Genomic DNA, 20,323 nt, shown 5'->3' on the forward strand with positions numbered 1-20,323 from the left:
AGGCATAGGTAGATTTAGTGCTGCAGTTATTTTACTTGACTATTCTTTGCAGTTGGTTCTTATAATCTCAATTTTATTATCTTCTCTACATGATTGTTCAATACTCATTTATTGTTTGACTCTTTCCTGGAAACTGGTAACCAGAGATGAAAAATGCTTTTAACCTCAATGGAATCAGCAGGAATTATGCACTATATTACTTACAGTTTTGAGGAATTGTGAGATCTTTTTGAGTAATAATTTTAGTAATTTTGAGTAAGTATTTTTAAGCACTTACATGAGCCAAACAGTATAACAGGAGCTGGTGATAAAACCACATGCAAAAGCAGACATGGTTTTTGAACTTATGGGAAAATAGGTAATAATAAACCCATCATACAAGTAAACTAAAAATCTCCTAAATCTGAGAAGTGAGATTAAAAAGTGTGGGCACAGGGGAGGAGGGAAACTGCATTGTCCTCTGAGAGCCTGTAATTGAAATTTTTGAGTTAGTTATTATTAAGTAGAGAGCAAAATTAAGAATATTTTCAAAGGTGCAAGAGGCTATTGGAAATATGGATATGGATAGTTTCCAGACAGCATGTGTTCAAGCTTTGTGGTAGGAAGAAGCCTGACATCAATGAGGAAGAAACTTAAAAGTTATGCAGGTTAAGAGGCTGCAGAAGACACAGTAAAAACTTGATCACAAAATAAGTTGCTAAAATAGTGCCCAGAGCACGGGGGATGCTGTAGGTATGCTTAGAATCTTTATGTTTATGCTAGGGATCAACAGTTAGCTACTCTAGAGCTTTAAACAAGAGGTGTATGCTTGTACGGGGTTGGACTTGATCACAGCATCACATTGTTCCCTTTGAAAAGATCTCCTTGATCATCTTTCCAAGAAGAGCTTTAAGGGAAGGGCAAGGGTGGATGCTGAAGACAATGTATAGGACAGAGTGGTACTGGGAAAAGGACAGTTGGCATAGTAAAGAACTGTGAAGAAGGCTGGAGATTTGTCAAAAAAGCGGGCACAGTCTTGTGGAAGAATGTAGTGGGAAGTAGATTCCATATGTCTGGTTTATGTAACTGTTTGAATGATGGTGGTGTTCCCTCTTGAGTTCGGAAACACCTGGGACGTTTAGATAATGGTTGTGATTTTAGGCATCTTGAATTTGAGGGAAGCTTAAGAAATTTAAGAAGGGGTACCAAGCTACCTGCTGGTTATATGAGAAGAAAGAAATATAAATAACATTCTATTAATAGATAGTTGTTTTCAGTTTCTTTTTAATTTCAAAGAGATTACATTCGTGTTGAGCCTAGAGACAGAGACAAATAGATAAGAAATATGAATCTTTGAAGAGGGAATGCTGTTCTAAGAGGAGATACCAGTACATTCTTGGAATGGTTAGCAGGTATGTTTTTGCAGAAAAAGGTGGTAATCTAGCCTGGAAAGCCTAGATTTTGGAAATACAGATGGTACATTGGAAAAGTTGACTATGATTAATTAACATTTATAGCATTTCTATATGAAGGCATTTTTAATGACTGTGATGACTTTTTTTCTATCTAGAGGAATATAAGATTTTCTCACAGCCCAGTTTTATGTTTTAGGCTGACATGGCTGCAAATTATTTGTACATAAAATTGTATTAATAGAGTTGGACACATATAGGCAATGTTTGGGATGTCAGAAGTGAAAAACAATCTTCTAAGAAATGCGATGAATCAGAAGATTTCTTAACGTCCGCATTCCTTGAGGTTATAGATGAAGCTGGAGAAGACTTAAAAAAAGAAAATATTGCACTGCTTAACACATAATATATAACTCCCAGTGCATTGGGAAAAAAACCATAGATATTTTCTTTATATTTTCATCAATCTCATCACCTTGATTGATGCTTAGCATGAAAAGAAGTGGGAGGGAGTAGGTTGCTAGAAATCTGAAAGATCAATAAATTAAAATAAACTGCTTGAATATTCATTTTATGGAATGCCATTAGCATTCATATCATTGTGCAATAAAACTATCATCTTAAATATTGTATCTTTAGAATAATAATTAAAATCTAATATAGTAAGAAATTCAATATGCATACTTCTAATGGCTGTGTAACATAATGTAGTTGATCATGTAACATTATTACAGATTACTATTGCAATTTAAAGTAATTAGACTATTAAAACTCAATGATTTCATATGTATACAGATATATACACATATCCATATGCATATTTGTAATATTTCTCTGTTTGAAATACTATTTTTCATACCTGTATTCTATGGATAAAATTTGAAGCCATTGAAATCACATAAATACTTTAAGAGACTAATATAGTGATAAAATATTTATTTAAATTGCATAGTTTGAGCCATCTCATAAATTTCTTAACTAAATACTACGGTAAAAAACAAAAAACAAACAAGCAAAAAAAAAACACAGCAAATTCCACGTCAAAATCAAAGTTTATCAAATTAGAGGAGTGGTACATTTTCTCTTTGGAAACAAACTTACATTATAAAAATTACCACTGTGCAAGTCAATACCAGGATCCTGGAATTACCTATTATTTAATAATTGAGAAAACACCAAACACAGTTACATACATTAGTCTTTTGTTGTTGCTGTTGTTTGGGGTGTGGGGTAAGTAGGTTTATTTTTAATGGAGGTCCTGGGGATTGAACCTTGGACGTCATGCACGCTAAGCATATACTCTACCACTGAGCTATACCCTGTCCCACATTTGTCTTTAATTCAAAGTAAACTTGAGCTTCTATGGTAATAGTTATCAGCTTTACTTGGAGAAAATTAAATAATTTAGAGTCCTTAGTGAGTACATATGTGCAGTTAAGTTTTATAAATTGCTTATGATTCTTGGATGCCAATCTACAGAAACTTAACTCAAATTAATTAAGGGAAAAAATAAACAATATTTTCTCAGACAACCTAATGAAAGTGTAAATAACCAAAACACGGAGTGCGAAGATGAATTAGGCTTATGAATAGCTGGACCAGGGTCTGCAATACAACCTGGACTCTATACTAAATTATGTTTCTTTCAATATGCTGGCTTCATCCTTCCTTCACTTTAAAACGGTTTTATTGAAACGGTGGGAAATGTAATCATCGAACCCTCCACTGTTTTTATGATGTACAGCTTTCATCAGCATCAAGAAATTGTCTTTCTTCTAGAGTAATAGTTTGGAAACTTTCAGGCAAAAAACTCTGATTGAGGAAATGGGGCCAGTCTTCTGCCTTTGGACAAATCAGTTATGATGTGGCGTACTCCTACCAGCCTAGCTTAGATTGTGGATTAAGGGGCTCCTTTACTCATCTATTAAGGATCTTTCCCCAGAGGCAGGAACATATGGAGTCCATTTATTTGAATTAGAGGCTATTGCAGAGAAGAGGAAAATAATGTGTGTCTTGAAGCCACCACAATAGGTCTGCTATATTTTTCTGATGTTTCAGAGATCCGGGGAAAAATTATGTTGGCACTAGCAGTCACAAACTAATATTTCTCTCACTTCATTATTATCTGTATTTTAGAAGTTTCTATCATCTTAAAATATAACCTTAATATTTCTCTGAAATACCAAAATCTAACTCAAGTGCATCCCATGAAGCCAGTTTTTCTTAGCATTCAAATAAAATCCACAATATCTTTTTTCACTGCTCAAATTCCCTTTGATAAGATCATATTTTTATGACAATAACCAAAGCAGTAACTATGCCATGATGGCTGCCAGAAGCTGTACTGTCCACTGAAAGAATGGATGTTGCGGCTGAAGTCCTTTAGTAACATTCCTGGGAACTTCTTATACTCTATGTAAAGGGTGCTGTGTGACCCCAGGATGTCACATCTTCCATCTTAGACAAAGATGCTTTGAAAGGTGGTGAAGCCAGTCATTCTCAATATGCAGTGTAATAGAGTCAAGAGTCAGGAAAACACTAGAAGAACTTTATTTTTGGTCTTAGCAAATTGAGAAAAGAGACATGGCATATAAGGTAAATATCAGGGAGACAAATGCAGACTAGTGGAGGCAATCAGCAGCGCAGGTTCTTTCTTGACAAGAGCAGAGCAGTTTTTCCTTTATCTCAGAATAAAATGAAAGAAACAACTCACTAAAGAAAATGTCGACACTGTAATTGAGAAAAGCTGAGACTGTGGCATGGAACTTGGAACACCAGAGTGACATCACCATTATTTTGGCACTTGTCTGAGTGGAGAGAGGTACCACCCTCAGCTGCCACTGCCATTTACTCTATAAAGTGGAGAGATTTGATGTTCCCGAATACACACAGATCTCACCCAGCCCTCCACAATCAAAGGATCCATCTGTAGGAAGAAAACCAAAACTAGTGGCCAAGGCTAGAATTGCGATAACTTACAATACCTGCCTATACTAAAAATCTATAACTCCATCTATAAATATGATTGAACACACAAAGACCATTGGTATCTAAGAAAAAACAACAGCACAAAAAGTAGGACCTGGATAATGAAACAAAGACATCAGAAGAGTAGCAAATTTAGAGAATAAGGTAAAAGTTAAATGAATTAGAAATAAAAATATAAATGTTGGGGGCAAAAGCTTAACCAAGGCAAGAGAATGATTCAACAAATCTTCCAGAATGCAGAGCCAATGCTGAAAGAGGAGCTAAATGAATAACATTCTAAGAGAAAGGGGACTTAATTCAAGGAATTCAACATGGTTTCTCTTTAAAGAAACTGAGAAAAAATGGAAGATAATTAATAACAATATGAGTTGCTAAAATGTTCTTGATCTTTCAAGAAGACAATAGAAACTCTAATTCAAAACTCTAATTCTAATAGACAAATGCACCCCAGTGTTCAGGGCAGCACTATTTACAATAGCCAAGACATGGAAGCAACCTAAATGTCCATGGACAGATGACTGATAAAGAAGTTGAGGTATATATATATAGTTGCAGTATGTTACACACACACACACTTTTTTGAAATGTGTATATATATATATATGTGTGTATAAGTTTGTGTATAAGTATAAATATGTATAAGTTTGAAATAAGGATAAAAATAATACTAATAAATAGAAATAGAAATAATAATAATACAGTTATGGATAAAAAAGCAACAATCTGATTGACATCATCATCTTTATCTGAAAATAATATGTTAGAAGAAAATTGTCATTGGTTTGTTACAGAGCAGAATGATTTTAACTCTCCAATTTTATATCCACTGTCAGTGTTAGTCAAGAGTAAATTCTAAATTAACATATTTTCTGAAATGAAAAGTTTAAGAAATCCATAAATTCAACAAAATCCCCATCAAACAACAGACTCTTTGTAGGCATCATCAAACCAATTCTAAAATTCATACAGCAAGGAAAAGTTGAATAACTTACACTACACGGTGGCAAAGCTTACTATAAAGCTAGAATGATCAGGAAAACATGATAGTGGCTTAAAGATGGGCCAATAGATCCATGGCACAGAATAGAGTATCCAGAAATAGAATCAATATGTATACGGTCAAGATTTAAAAAAGGTGCTAGTGAGAATGTAAAATGGTGCAACCACTTTGGAAAGTAAGGAAGTTTTTGTTGTTCTTGTTTTTAAGAAATTAAATATAAAATCATTATATGACCCAGTCATTCCTCTCCTAGGACTTACTCAAAAGAAATGGCAGCCATAGAAGAACTTGAAAATTAATGCCTTTTGGAGCTTCATTTGTAAGAGTTAAAAACCAGAAGCAACCAAGATGTGCAACAACAGATGAATATGTAAACAAAGGGGGTTCACCTATAGATTGGAATCCTACTCAACAAGGAAAAAGAAGAAAACTTAGAACAATTATGTTGATAGAAATAAGTTCATTTTTTAAAATACAATCTGTAAAATTCTATTTATACAAAACTCTAGAAAATGCAAACAAATGCGTAGTGACAAGGAACAGGCCAAAGCTGTCAGAGAGGCCAGGTGGAGAGGAGAGGGAGTGGAGATGAAGGCAGGGGGGTATTACAAAAGGAAAGGGCATGAAAATACTTTGAGAAATGAGATACGCACTCATTTTCTTGGCTGCAGGGATGATTTCACAAAGTTAACATATGCTAAAATCTAACTAGTTTACACTTTAAATATTTGCAGTTTAAACAAGTTGTATTTTTAAAAAATGACAATTCTGAGCTTCAGCAAGGATTTGGAGGAAGCAGAGTGCTCTCGTGTTGCTTGTAGGAGTGTAAAAGGATTCGTAAATGAGAAATCATCACTGTCTACGGTGTGTGATGGTGAAACCAATTCAGCTAGAAAAAAATCACATTTAAAGACAATTTGCCTTTTCTAGCATGTTGTTATTGAAGAATAAAACTTAATTTCCATAAAGGCAAAAACTAGGAGCTTTCAGCATTCTTGCAACCCACTCCTGACTCGTAAAAGATATTTACAAGGAAGGGAAGACAGAAATAGAGAATGAGGAAACCAGGGCAGAAAGGGAAAAGGAAGGAGGATTTAAGGCAGGAGGTGCAGCGTGTGGGGCACACAGAGAAGGCACTAGAAAGCAGGAGTGAATAAAGGGATGAAGAGAAATGGATTCCTTGCCATTGTGTCGATTCCCCCTCGACACTGATCTCTCCCTCTGGAAACACCCTTACAGCATACTTAACCTGCTAGGAGGAGTTACATCATTCCCCGGGCTTGACTCTGCTTTATTCTTACACGCTTTATTTAACTGAATATTAGTCTTTGTTTACAGGCAGTTTTCAGACTTGGAGAACAGAAATGTCATGTAACATTCCCTGGGATGATACGACAATAAGGCCAGTTTACACTTCCGTTCTGGAGACAGGAGCGGTTTGAAGTATCACGGGGAATTCACGGATCCCAGAGAAACCGACAGCAGTGGGCCCAGAGCTGGCAAGGGAAAGATCCAGTCACGAATGAAAGCACGTTTGGAGGTTTTTTTTTTTTTTTTTTTTCCTTTCATCTCCTCCCCTCCAATTTCTGAAGATGGAAACATCTATATCTGGTCATTTACGCTGCCTGTGGAGCCCTAATGACTACTCTGCTAAGAAACCTAGTGAGCTGGCAGTGGAAAATAATGACTATCGGGCAGAAGATGTCATCCAGAAGGTCAAAGAGCGAAACTTGCAAGGCTTCTGCATCCGAATGAAATGCCATCCCCTGTGCAGCTACTATGGTGGATTCAGTCTGGCACCAGAGTAATTTGTCTCTAAGCAGCTTCTGCTGAAGTAGAGAAACTCACATTACAGCACTTGTAACTGAGATGGGTTCGAAGGGTGAGTGATCAAACTGCAGTTACAAACTTCCCATGAATTCACAGATCTTGAAATCAAACCTCTAGATCACTGAGGTCAGATTCATTCTATTTGTTTTGTTTTACAAAGTCAAAAATAAAACAAATGTATTATTTTCCAGCTTCATATATATTATTAAAATGGCCAAGTTTATAACACAGAAATCTTCAAACCTAAATCTAAGGGAAGGAATATATAACAGTAAAGTGATTCAGTTATACATACATTTTATATATATATATATATATATATATATATATATATATATATACACACACACACACACACATTTTTTTCCATATTCTTTTTCATTATAGGTTATTACAAGCTACTGAATATAGTTCCCTGTGCTATCAGTAGGACCTTGTTGTTTATTGTATATATAATAGTTATTATCTGCTAATCCCAAACTCCTAATTTATCCCTCCCTTCCTTTCCACTTTGGTAACCATAAGTTTATTTTCTATGTCTGGGAGTCTATTTCTGTTTTCTTCTCCATTAACTTCAGCTCACTGAGGATTATTATAATATAAAACAGGTCTTTTAATTCAGTTAGCTTAGATGAGACTGTACAAATCTGTTGTCATGCTAGACTGACCATTAATGTATGGCATCTCATACCACATTTCAGTTCCTCTATAAGATGTCAGGACATTAATATCTCAGGAGCAAAAAGACTCACCAACACACTGTTTGTCTCCTTAGGTCGCAGAAGCAATCATTTTCCTGTCTACCCTTCACTCTCTAGGAGCTGATGGAGGCATTTGGCATAGCAAAGATTTTTTGTTTGAGTCTGTTACAGGTGTGGCAATTAGTGAACAAGCTTAAAGATGAAGAATAACAGGATAAAAGAATTGGCTAAACGTGTCCATATGAGGAGGAGAGACACCCTTCAGTAGCATCCTTTCTAAATATGTTAGGAAAGTCAAGGACAGACAAAAATTTGTGATTATCTAAGAAGTTGACATTTGTTTTTTTTTTCCCCAAAATGGATGTATATGTATTGATTTGAAAAGTACTACATGTCCCTTGTATAATTTGAAATGAAATTATTTGGAAATGTATTAAATTTTTATAAAAGGATACCATATCAAACATTTATTAAGTGCAGACAGTGTTAAGTGTTATATATACATTAACATTTAATTTCACCAATGATTCTCTGAGGTAGGTATAATTATGGACTCATTAATAGATGAGAAAATTGAGATGTATAAAACCTAAGATTAAATCACCTGCCAAAGACTCCTCCACTGTGACTGATAAGTCAGGTCATGTAATTCTCTGACCTTTATCCCTAAATATGACCCTTTGCGCTTCCATTGGCAGCAATTTTAAGTCCATCACAATACCACACCCAGAGACAGTGATTGTAACCTTTATAAGCCTGTTATATACCATTCCATAGTTTTAAATGTATACATTGTTATACATTGGTATATGAATATAAACAAATTAGCATCTCTTTTTTTACTTTAGATGAAATATTAACTAAAACATCTGAGACAGTGATATATCTTCATTCCTACACGTGTGGTCAGTGCCCGTCATTTTATTGACTCCCTCATCCTGAACTGCCCTGAGCCATGTGAATTAGTCTATAAGAATGGAATTATAGTTAAGGAAGAGGAATCATATACTCATACAGAGTACATTTTAAAGCACTTTTGAAAAGTCTAAAGGCACCTCTCTTTACACTAAATGCATCATTGAGCATTGAGGTTATAGCAGTGAATGAAATAAGCATGGTCACTGCTCTTATGGAGATTACTATCTATTGTGGAAGACTGAGAAGAAAATTAAAAAAATAAAAAACCAATTCAATACAAAAATATTTAATTAGTTATCAAAAGTGCCAAAAAAGAGAGGTGAGGAGTACTATAAAATACAAGAGGGTCACCTGGGAAGCCTTCCTTGGAGAAGTGACACCTAAATTAAAAACCAAGAAAATAGGAATTGCAAAATCCCTAAGGAGAGGGGGAAATTGGTAGAGATAAAGAATAGCAGTGAGGGGAGGGTATAGCTCAATGGTAGAGTGCTTGCCTAGTGTACATGAGGTCTGGGGTTCAATCCCCAGTACCTCCATTAAAGAATAAATAAGCCTAATTACTACCCCACCAAATAAAAATTCTTTTAATAAAAAAAAAGAATAGCTGTGGTCAATAGGGAGCAGAGTGTGCCCGTGGAAGGGAAGGGGACAGTATGAGTTGTAAGTTCACAGAGGCCAATAATTTAGGGTATAGAATCTGCAATGTTTGCCCAGTTTCTACAAGAATAATGGGAAGCCACACTAAGAGGCTAAACTGAGTAGTATCACCATCTCATTGCAACTGCAAATGATTTCTCTGCATGGAGAGGGCAAGAAAGGAAGGACAAAGCCTCGTTAAGAGAGTCTTGCTTGTGCACTAAAGACATTCTAGGGACATAGAAATGTGTAGGAGGCTCTGAAGTCAGAGATAGATGACTCTGAGGCATGTTTAGAAGGTGAAGCAATTGAACTTGGTAACTGACCGATGGTGGATAAGATGTTACTAGATGAAGAAGAGCTTAAAGTTTTAGGCAGGAGCTAATGGGTTAATACTGGTATCACAAATTAATAAAAGGTGTATGAGGGAGGAGCAGATTTAAATAGGAGGGGGAATGTTTGGGAAGCATTTAGCAAGAGGAATCTTTAAGACAGCTGTGGAGATAGTGTAAAATTTGTTTCTATATATTATGTTAGATAAAATTCTGGAAATTTTAATAGATAGTATTCAAATTTTGTTACATATTGAAAAATTATCCTTTAAAAATATTGTACCTGTGAAAACAGCCTCAGCATATGGGTCCCCTATTTCTCCATAGCTTAATACCACTGATACCGTAAGTTTTTTAAGGTGTACTTAAATGATAGAATAAAATGTGTATCTTGTTTTAACTTGCTTGTATTTGTTTTATTGATGAGTTAAGGATTCTCATGACTGCTGGCCATTGGTGTATAGATCTTTCTTTTTATGAAGTTTGTGAGGGTGTATTCACTTTCCTATTATTGTGTTATTATTAATCCTTGCCTTAATCTTTGTGGGAGAGACAGTACAACGTAGTGAGAGGGCCACTGACTTTGGAGCCCATTGCTTTGGTTCAAATCCTGGCTCTACCACTTAGTAAGAATGTGACCCTTGGCATGATTTGAAAATCTTTGTGCCTAAGTCTTTCAATATTTAAAATGGAGATAGTAATAGTCTAAGGTCACTGTGAGAATTGATTGAGTTAATGCTGTGAGCCACTTAGGACAATGCCTACCATAGTAAGTTATATAAATTGCACTCCAGTCTCATCATTTTAACACCTCTTCTACTCATTCTTACACTCCAGCTCTAATTTTTGTTTTAAGATTTTTTTTTTCAGTTCTAATTTTTGTTTTAAGATTTTTTTAATGGTTTTTTAAAAATAGCTGTTTTGTTTTGTTTTGTTTTTGCTTGTTTGTTTTGGTGGAGGGGGGAATTAGATTTATTTATTTATTTTAATGGAATTACTAAGGGATTGAACCCAGGACCTCATGCATGCTAGGCACGCACTCTACCACTGAGCTTTACCCTCCCCCACTTGTTGTCATCTTTTATGTCAAAAGTTTACCAAGATGCCCAAACTCAAGATGTGAGACTAAGTTCTGGTTAAGTGTCACTCCCCTGTGTTTATACAGGACCCTTGACTTTCACTATCATAGCACTCAGCAAGTTGTTTTGTAATTGTTTTATTTATCTCTCTATCTCAGCCATGGGGTGTGGGACAAGTGAATGATGACAGTATAGTCATCACCCAGTAACAGTCTGTGAAACAAATGAGCGAATGGTGCCCTCGTAAACTTCACTACTGCCCTTTCAGCAGCTCTCTCTTGAACACATTTATCTATCAGTCTCCATACTTGGCATTAGGAGTCACACAAGACTAGCTAACATTGTGTCTGTCAGTCAAATGGCACACATTTCTTTCTATTTTTTCCTCTCACTCTTAAAATGGAGAAGTGGTTCTTGAACATTTGATGGGTCATAAATCTCCCTGATAAACTGAAAGAAGCTGTTATGTTCAAAGGCCTGCTTCACGACAGAGGAACACACAAAGATGCGTGTTTTACATACAATTGGGGTAGTTAAAAAAAAATCTCTAAAATATGTTTATAGAGCACAGTTTCAGTTTATAGCCACTTCAAGTAAAACATCTTTATTCAGGCCTGCCTTCACCCCTTCCTCCACTCTACCCACACAAACAAGATTTTCAGGAAGTTTGCCAATTATCTCTTACATTTTATCAATTTTAACATTTCATCGTTCTTCAAAATGTTTTCGTTGTGTCTCCACATTAACTTAATACAAATTAATTGCAATAAGTTACTCTTTTTTTTTTAATATAACATGCTACTTTAAAAAATTTTTTTAAACGCCATTTTTTTATCAGGAAATTCCTCTGCTCAAAACTATTCCAAATAGATAGTATCTCTTTTTTAGAACAAAAAGCAATCTGATGTCCACTGGTTTTCAAGACATTCCATCTGTATTCCTGACCTACGCTTTCAGTCACTCATTAGACAAACTTGCGTACATGTATTATCTATATTTTCAAATATCTCACAACAAGCAATCCTTTTACATTCTCAGCTTAGATAAAACTTGGTTTTGCCCAATGTCACCCTCCCTATGAAGCCTTCTAATGGAGAGTGCAGACCTGCTGTCACACTTTAATGGGAAGCTGGTATTATTACTGACTCACCCTGAAAGAATGAAAAAATATGATCTAATTTCCCAATCCTATTTCCAATCTCCTTTTTTAAATACCACCCACCAGAGCTCACCTTTGACTCTAAATTCAGGTACCTAAACCATCCTTTTACCATCCTACTTGATTTTATCCACTGCTCACTGAGATCCTTTCCTCTTTTTTTTTTTTTTTCTTCAGTAAGAGACTTTGATATCCCTCTCTAGGTGACAGTCCTCATGAACTCAGCTCTCCAGAACCTCACAGATTGTTCTGGGTTGACAGGAAGTAAATAATAATTACACTAGAGGATAATAAGTATATAGGTTTTTTTTTTTTCTTAAAGGTATGCATGGAGAGCAAGGGCAATGCATAGAAGAGGAAGTAGCACCTGATTTAACTATTTAAAAAGAAGTGAAACTTACCTAAGAGAGTGAATATGGGGCTAAAAAAAAAAAAAAAAAAAACAATAGTGTGAGCAAAGGAATGGTGTTTATAGAAACTTTCCATATCATCAGGTATATGTCAGGGAGTGGTCATGGTTGAGGCCAGATAGAGGAGGGCCATGAGAAACATTATGAAACCCAATCATAGGCTCTGGCTTGATGTACTGTAAGCCACAGTCATTCTTTCAAAGTTTTATGGTCAGAATGTATTTAGACAAATATCATAGGGAATAAATTTAATTTGAGAGAGGATTTAAAACTGAAGGCAAGAAAAGTAAGCAGAAGAAAATTTAATGTGCTGGATAAAATACTGGGAAAATCTAAATAAGACAATAATGATAAGAAAGATAATGAATCTAGAAAAGTTTAGGAATTTAATAAGCTGACTTTTGTATCTGGTTTGGAGCAAATGGCTTGAAATAAAATAATAGTTTAGAAAAACTCAAATACTTCTGCCTGGGGTGACTGAGTGGAGAACATGATTATTAATGGAGAGTAGATGAAAAAGAATCTGAAAAGAAAATATATGTGTATATATGTATATGTATAAATTAATTACTTTGCAGTACACCTGAAACTAACATTGTAAATAAACTACACTTCAATAAAAAAAATTAATGGAGAGTAGAAATACAAGATTCACAGGTTTTAGGGGAAAGTTATGTTGAGGGGTTTGCTTTTGAGCAAGTAGATTCATCTTATAGCTAACTGGATATACGAGTGTAAAGGATAAAGTGTTGAATACCAATATAAAGAATTGACAGTGTTTATTAGAGCCAGGAACAGGAAGTAACCAAGGAAGTATCCAAAAAAGAAAAAGATATATTAGCTAGAAAAATCCTATTGTCGGTATTAGGCAAAAAATAGCCACAGAAGTGAATGGACACTGGAGAAAAAGTGGCCAGTAATCATGGGGAGTTGGAGGTGAGACAGAGAGCCACATGGATCTACTTCCACAACTCCCCCTCCCACTCTTACCCACTGGCTCCTACAATATGGCTCCCTCAGAATATCTGTTGCTGATAAGTGCTATTAAAATACAAACTGACATATAATAAAATCTTCTTGAGTTTACTTGAGCAAACATAGGTTTTAATGGCAGCACCAAACTGAAAATAGTTAGAAATGCTCCCGTGATGGGATCTGGGGAAAGGCTATTACGGAAGACATGGAAGCAAAGCAAGAAAACTATTTGACTGGCTGTAGCTTAAGTGGTCACCATATGTGGGAAAACCTAACGAGCTTTTTGTGGTTAGTTGTTCTCAGATTTCATTTTCTTGGAGAGGAGTGTGTTAATAGGAATTGATTCTGGCTTAGGTTCTGGTTTGCTTACTTATGCTACCCAGGCATTAAAGCCACCTAGTCTACTGGCCTCCTTGTTAGTTACTTTAACAGTATTAATAATGCATTTGACTTCTTACCTCTCAGTCTGGTATCAAAGTCTGAGGCACCAGAGTCATCCATCTAGGTCATTGGTCCACATCCTCAAACTCTTGTTACCACTGAACAGGTGATGGACTTGAACTTGACAACTTTTGCCTCTTCCATAAATTACCGCAAAGGGATTTTACTTCAAGGGACCAACACAGTATGAAGAGGAAAAGGAGGCAGGGGCAAGAGTTAAAAAGGAAGAAAGGAAGAAAAACAAGCCAAAAGAAAAATGCATAGAGGTATAATGGAAACAATTAGTGGGTTTTGTCACAAAACTAAAGAAAATTTTAAAATTTCAGAGTGTGAGGGGACACACATACACCCACACATGCACCATACATGCACATAATACATGCACGAATGTTTCAAGGATATGAGTGGCCAACATATATTTAAAGTTTTCAACTAAATTATCACTTGCAATTTGTAGATTGTCATTTCATATTTAATATAACAAAACCAGTTTCGTTAGCCTAAAAAAAGAACCCCACTTTCAAAGTTCAGATAACTTTTAAAACATGTTACTTTAGGAATTTTTATCTGAAATCACCAATGAATGTATTTGGTCATTATTTCCCTCTTGCTATTATAACAGACTTCAACTTTGATATGTAAAACCTCTCGCTATTTCTCATTTCTTCTATGTGAAAACATGGACAATTAGTGAGTTAGTAAGGCTGATTAGCATTTTTTGAAAATCTGCCCATCTAGCTGCTAAATTTGTATCAGTTTCAATATAATGATGTTCATAATAAGACACAGTTTTCTGGGAGTTGCAAAATTACAGAAAGCTGAAGTTTAACAGTCTCACAATTTAAAAAAAAATCTATGTATGATTTCAAATAAGCTTATATATCATATTTAATTATTTTAACAACTTGCTTTGGCTCACATTTCTAAGAAGTATAATCTTACACATTCTGTGATTTAAAGTATATATATATATATATACACATATGTTAAAATCCAAAGATCTAGAGCTATCTATTTCATAATACCAGATGTTCAAAGTCTTTAGCAGTGTGAAAATGTGATGATATTTTGCCAGTCTGAAAATTATAAATTATATTCAAACTAGGATGTAAGATTGCTAATACTAAGAATACCATCCCTTTAACTGTAAGTTGTATTTTGCATCTTAACCTCCTTCAGTGTCAAACTCTTTCCTATTCTTGCATTTGCAGCATACCTAATATTCCATTTTCTCTGCTCTTCTTCAGTTGTGTGTCCCTTCCTCCATCTTATTTAGAATAATTAATGGAAAACTGTAAGTGTGGACAAAATCATGTGTCAAAATATGTACTAAAAAAGAATGATTAAACTGTCTTTTAAAAGAGAAGGATTATGCAAGGTGTAAAGAAAACATTGAGGGAAGTTATATTTAAAAACAGGGCACAGCAAATTATTGTGCCTGTAAAATAATTTCACACAGAAAAACTTAAAGGACTGGGTAAAATATTTTTAAAAAGAAATGTTAAATGCGTAACTGACTTGGAAAGATAGTAAGAAAAATCATCAGGCCGGAATGAGAAAAGGAAAGTATTCCAGTGAGGTAAGAAGGCAGTGGAGCTGAAGGCTACCCTGAGGGTGTGGGTATTGCCATGATAAGCTGCTTTGTTTCAGTGGCCACATGGTGGGGCAGGAGGCAGAGCCTCAGGCCTGTGCATCAATCCAAGACCCCTGAGTGCTACAACTTCAGGGTAAAATAAACCCTCCATACAAAGGGAGTTGAGAAAGAAAGTTGTCTGTTTTGGCAATTGCTGTGGATGGAAAGAAGAGGAAGAAAAAAAGAATTGTGATAACATAAACCGCCTTGATTCACACAGAACTCAAATCCACACTTGTTACATGGTCTGTTGACTGTAAACAAATAGACTGCTGAATATTGCTCCAGCAAAGATGAGTTTCTTTGGCGTCATCCATGCAACTTGAGTGGGGTCTACAATCATGGTGAGTCATGTGCAAGTTACCCCACAGCAAGGGAAGGGCAGTGCTTTTATAGAGTCAAAAACACGTTGAGAGGAAGGGCTGCAGTAAACAGAGTCCATAGCTTTTCATTGGCTGAGTCCTTTCCAGGAAAGCAGAGGAATCTTTCTTCTTCCCGTTGGGCTCTGCTATTGTCACAGGTATGGAGAGCTCCCTCTTCTGGACTCTCTACTTTATTTGCTAAAGTTTCTGTGTGTTAATTTTTACAGGCCCCAAAATTAATTAACTTTGAGTAATGGCAGTGATTTCAAATGTCTTTCTATAAGCAAAGGATATCTTTTAAAAAAAATTGCTATCAATTAAATAGTTAATGGCAATATATTGATAGCAAAAGCATTAAGATTACAAATAATTTCAGGCACAACACCTTCGCCAGCATATTGAAATCAAAGTAAATAATGAATACAGAAAAAAAAAAGAAATGATAAAACAATGTAAAATAATATAAACATTGTGAAGAAGGACTTTTATGTCTTCAAGATTAAACAAAACATAGAAAACATTAGGTTGGTATCTAAATTTAAAAAAGAAAAAGGAGAACACAGGAAGTTTGCAGACTAGGACAAAAGAATCTAAAAATACATATGACGATGCAAATATATGGCATACACTCAATGCAGAGGATCTGGAAAGAAAGAAACTGATCCAAGTAACTTTGGCAAATTGTGATTTGATTGGAAACTGCATATTTAAAAACAAAAGGAACTATCTATGTGTGTGCAGAGTTGGCGACTCTGTCTCATTTGGGAATATGAGTGACAATTTTGAAATTGCCATATATGTATGCTGCTGTTGAACCCACAGGTAAATGAACAGCAGCACAATGCTGGGGACTTGAGAAATGGACATAGAAGTCAATTCTAAAGAGCTTCCAATGGCTAAAGCTGGAGCATGTTGAGCAGGAAAATAAATAGCATAGGACTAGAGTCAACCCACAGTATAAAATCAACATATATGTCTGAAAAGAATAAATAAATGAATACATACATACATACATACATAAATTATATGGCTAAGAGGGTAAGAGGCAAGTCTTCCATACAGAAAATAAAATAATTTATGTAGATACTCACTCCTCTAGTAGGTGGAGCGTAACCCCCTCGGCCTGAGTGCAGGCTGGACTTTGTGACTTGTTTCTAAATAATTGAGTATGGAATGGAGTAAAAATTAACCTTATACTTGCCAAATACCATTTTCACCAGGTGATCACGGTTAATATCATCAGTGAAAAATAATACTGACATTATAGACCTGCTGATATGATGTCATGACCTCTGTGTTCTTCTTCCTCAAAACCCTTAACTCCAGACTAATCATGATGAAAACATTAGGCAAATCCAAACTGAGAAATCTGTTCTACAAAATACCTCCCCAGTACTTCTCAGGGCTGTCAAGACCATCAGAAGCAAGAGAGACTAAGAAACTGTCATAGACTAGAGGAGATTAAATGGTCAGGATAGCAAAATAAAATGTATCCTGTGGTTGGAAAAACGAATGAAATCCTAAAAATGTTATGGGAGCTTAGTTAACAGTCAGGCACCAACATTTACTTCTTAGTTGTGATGAACGTAACATAGTTATAATTTTACAATAAGGAAAACTCTTGAAGGGGTATGTATATCTGGGCAACTTGAATTTAAAATTATTCATAAATTTAAAAAGTTGTTAAAATAGAAGTTTTGATTACATTTAAATCAAAAACTTCTGTGCACAAAAAGACACTATAAAGAAAGTAGAATGTTACAAACTTGGAAGGGTAGTTTAAACATTGTTAACCCACAAATCATTAGTAGTCAAAACATATAATAATTATTAACAATTCATATAAATTAGACAAAGTAATCAAAGTAGTTAAAGGACTTTGTCAAGTATTTTACAAATAGATTCCTTATGTAAGTCATGAAGATTTACGTGAAGATGCTCAAACTTATGAGTTATCAGAAAATTAAAGTCACAATTTATCAAAATTAGGCCTTTGGCAGAGGGGTAAACAATGTAGGAGTTAAATAACAACAAGGCTAAATGATGGTCTGAAGGCTCCAGAGAGCATATTCTCCTGATGGAAGAGTTCATTTATAGAAATAATCTGGCAATCAGTTTGTCATTTTCCGTAACATGGATCATATGCATACTCTCTCATTCAGCAGTTTCCTTCCTAGGTATATAAATGCAATGTTTACCATGAGTCACAATAAGACTTATCATAGCAGAATTGCTTGTAAATGCAAAAATTTGTAAATTACTAAATTTTCAATCAAGAGGAGAGTGGATAATTTTGGTTATTCTCACAACCAAATACTGTGCAGGAATTAGACTACAGCCACATGCATAAACATTGGTGACTCCTACAATACAGTATTGAGCAAGAAAAAGCAAGTTGTATAAGGATTCATATGGTACAATACTATTTATCTAATATGAAAAAACAAATAAACCTCTGTTCGCAAAACTAAAGTGCAAAGCAAAGTAATATTAAATAGAATATTCAGAAATATGGGTAGCTCCAGGAGTAGGCCTAGAATGTGATTATGGAGAAGTTTCAAAGGTATCATTAATATTTTATATCTAAAGCTATGTGGCGATATATAGTTATTTATTTATATTTTTTGTAGGTAGTATGTAAGTAAAGTTAGAGGACTCTGATTCAGGGGCCAGATATTTCACAAAAGATATTTTTCCAGAGCTGAAATGTTTGTGAAATTCTGAGTGAGTACAAGGAAGATAATTTGCAAGGGATATAAAGTGAACGTCAATATTTTTACACCGATCATTTATTTTGCATTTCATTTTAGCCTAAATGATTGGTTTGGACGTAACAGATGTACTTGAGATAATTGTATTCATTATCACACCAGAGCATGTGACAGTATTAAAATGTGAGTTCATATACTAGTTACTAAAAATACTGGCACACATGATATTGGTTTGTTGAGAATTTTACAATTTAACAGGACTACACAATAACAATTTTAGCAACATTTCAGGCTTTATGTATGCCTGGTTGGTGCCTTAGTAATACACTTTTTGGTAATCCATTTTTAATACCTTTATTTCACAAAGTCTTTGGGGATGGATTTTTATGTTCTTCCTTTGCCATCCAGTAGTTTATCTCAGTAAAAGTAACTTCACAGTATTTTATAGATTTAGAAAGTGCTCTATTAGACATGCTATGTAATTTTCAATAGATAAACGCGGGGAAATATTTGAGAAGTGATGATGTTCGGGTTATTTTTCATGTTACATGCCCTGAGCACTTGTTGGCACAGTGGGGATTTCGCTATGTTTGTAAAGATTAATTTCTCAGCACAGAGGCTTTAGGGCAGTTTTTTCTTGAGCAAATCTACTCCTTTTAAAAAGTGAGAGATTCATCCCCAGGTATATTCTAGTTCATAATGTGTGCATATGCCAATGAATGGCTAAAATCATCAATAACTACAGAGAAAGACCCTGGAGAAAATGTTAAACATACCCATTTGAAGATATAAATAACAGTAGCAAGCAAGGTACAATTGACCAATTCTTCACTCAAGAAGAGACTTATATGTGGTTTATTAGGAAGCAGATTATTGACATCTTTGCTGTTTTATCATCCAGCTAGTTACACATTTTAGATTTTCTAAGCATGTACAACTCAATAGAGCCACATTTGCTTTGGCCTCTGCTAAATTATGTGAGTAATAAAAGGTAAAAGATTTGGGGGGAGGTGGATGGAGTTCAGTAGTAGGGTGTTTGCTTAGCATGCACGACGTCCTGGGTTCCATCCCCAGTACCTCCATTTAAAAAAAAGTAAAAGATTTTTTAAAGTATAACTATTTTAAAAAACATTTTTCCCTGATGAAAGTATGTTTACTAGGAATATTTAGAAAATATTGCTCAGCAAAAAAGAAAATTAAATTATCTATGTCCCATGCCCTCAACCAGAGGTAACCACCAAATCACACTGATAATTTATTAGGTACATGTCTAATATTTTCATCCTTAATTCAGCATTTTCTTACATGTACACATGTGTGATACATATACTATATGTAAAACATATGCATGCCTATAACATAAAGCATTGTAAAATTTTATAATCTGATTTATTATTATACCTAGCATTTTCAAGAAAATATTAAAAATATTTGTTGTAGAAAATAAGCTAAAGCTAATGCAGTTGACTTTTGGACAATGTGAGGTTAGGAGCACTGACACTCCATGCAGTCAAAAATCTACATATAATTTATAATCAGCCCTCCATTTCCACAGTGCTGCATTCTTGAATTCAATCAACTGCAGATCATGTAGTACTGTAGCATTTACTATTGAAAAAAAATCCACGTGTAAGTGGACCTGTGCATTTCAAACCCAGGCTGTTAAAGAAAATAACATTTTCCCTCAAATGATGTAAACATTTTACAAACCTCTGAGTGGATATCACCTTACCCGTTGGTTAACTGAGCCTGTACTC

The sequence above is a fragment of the Camelus ferus genome, chromosome 1 (assembly GCF_009834535.1).
Source record: "Camelus ferus isolate YT-003-E chromosome 1, BCGSAC_Cfer_1.0, whole genome shotgun sequence".
Lineage (NCBI taxonomy): Eukaryota > Metazoa > Chordata > Mammalia > Artiodactyla > Camelidae > Camelus > Camelus ferus.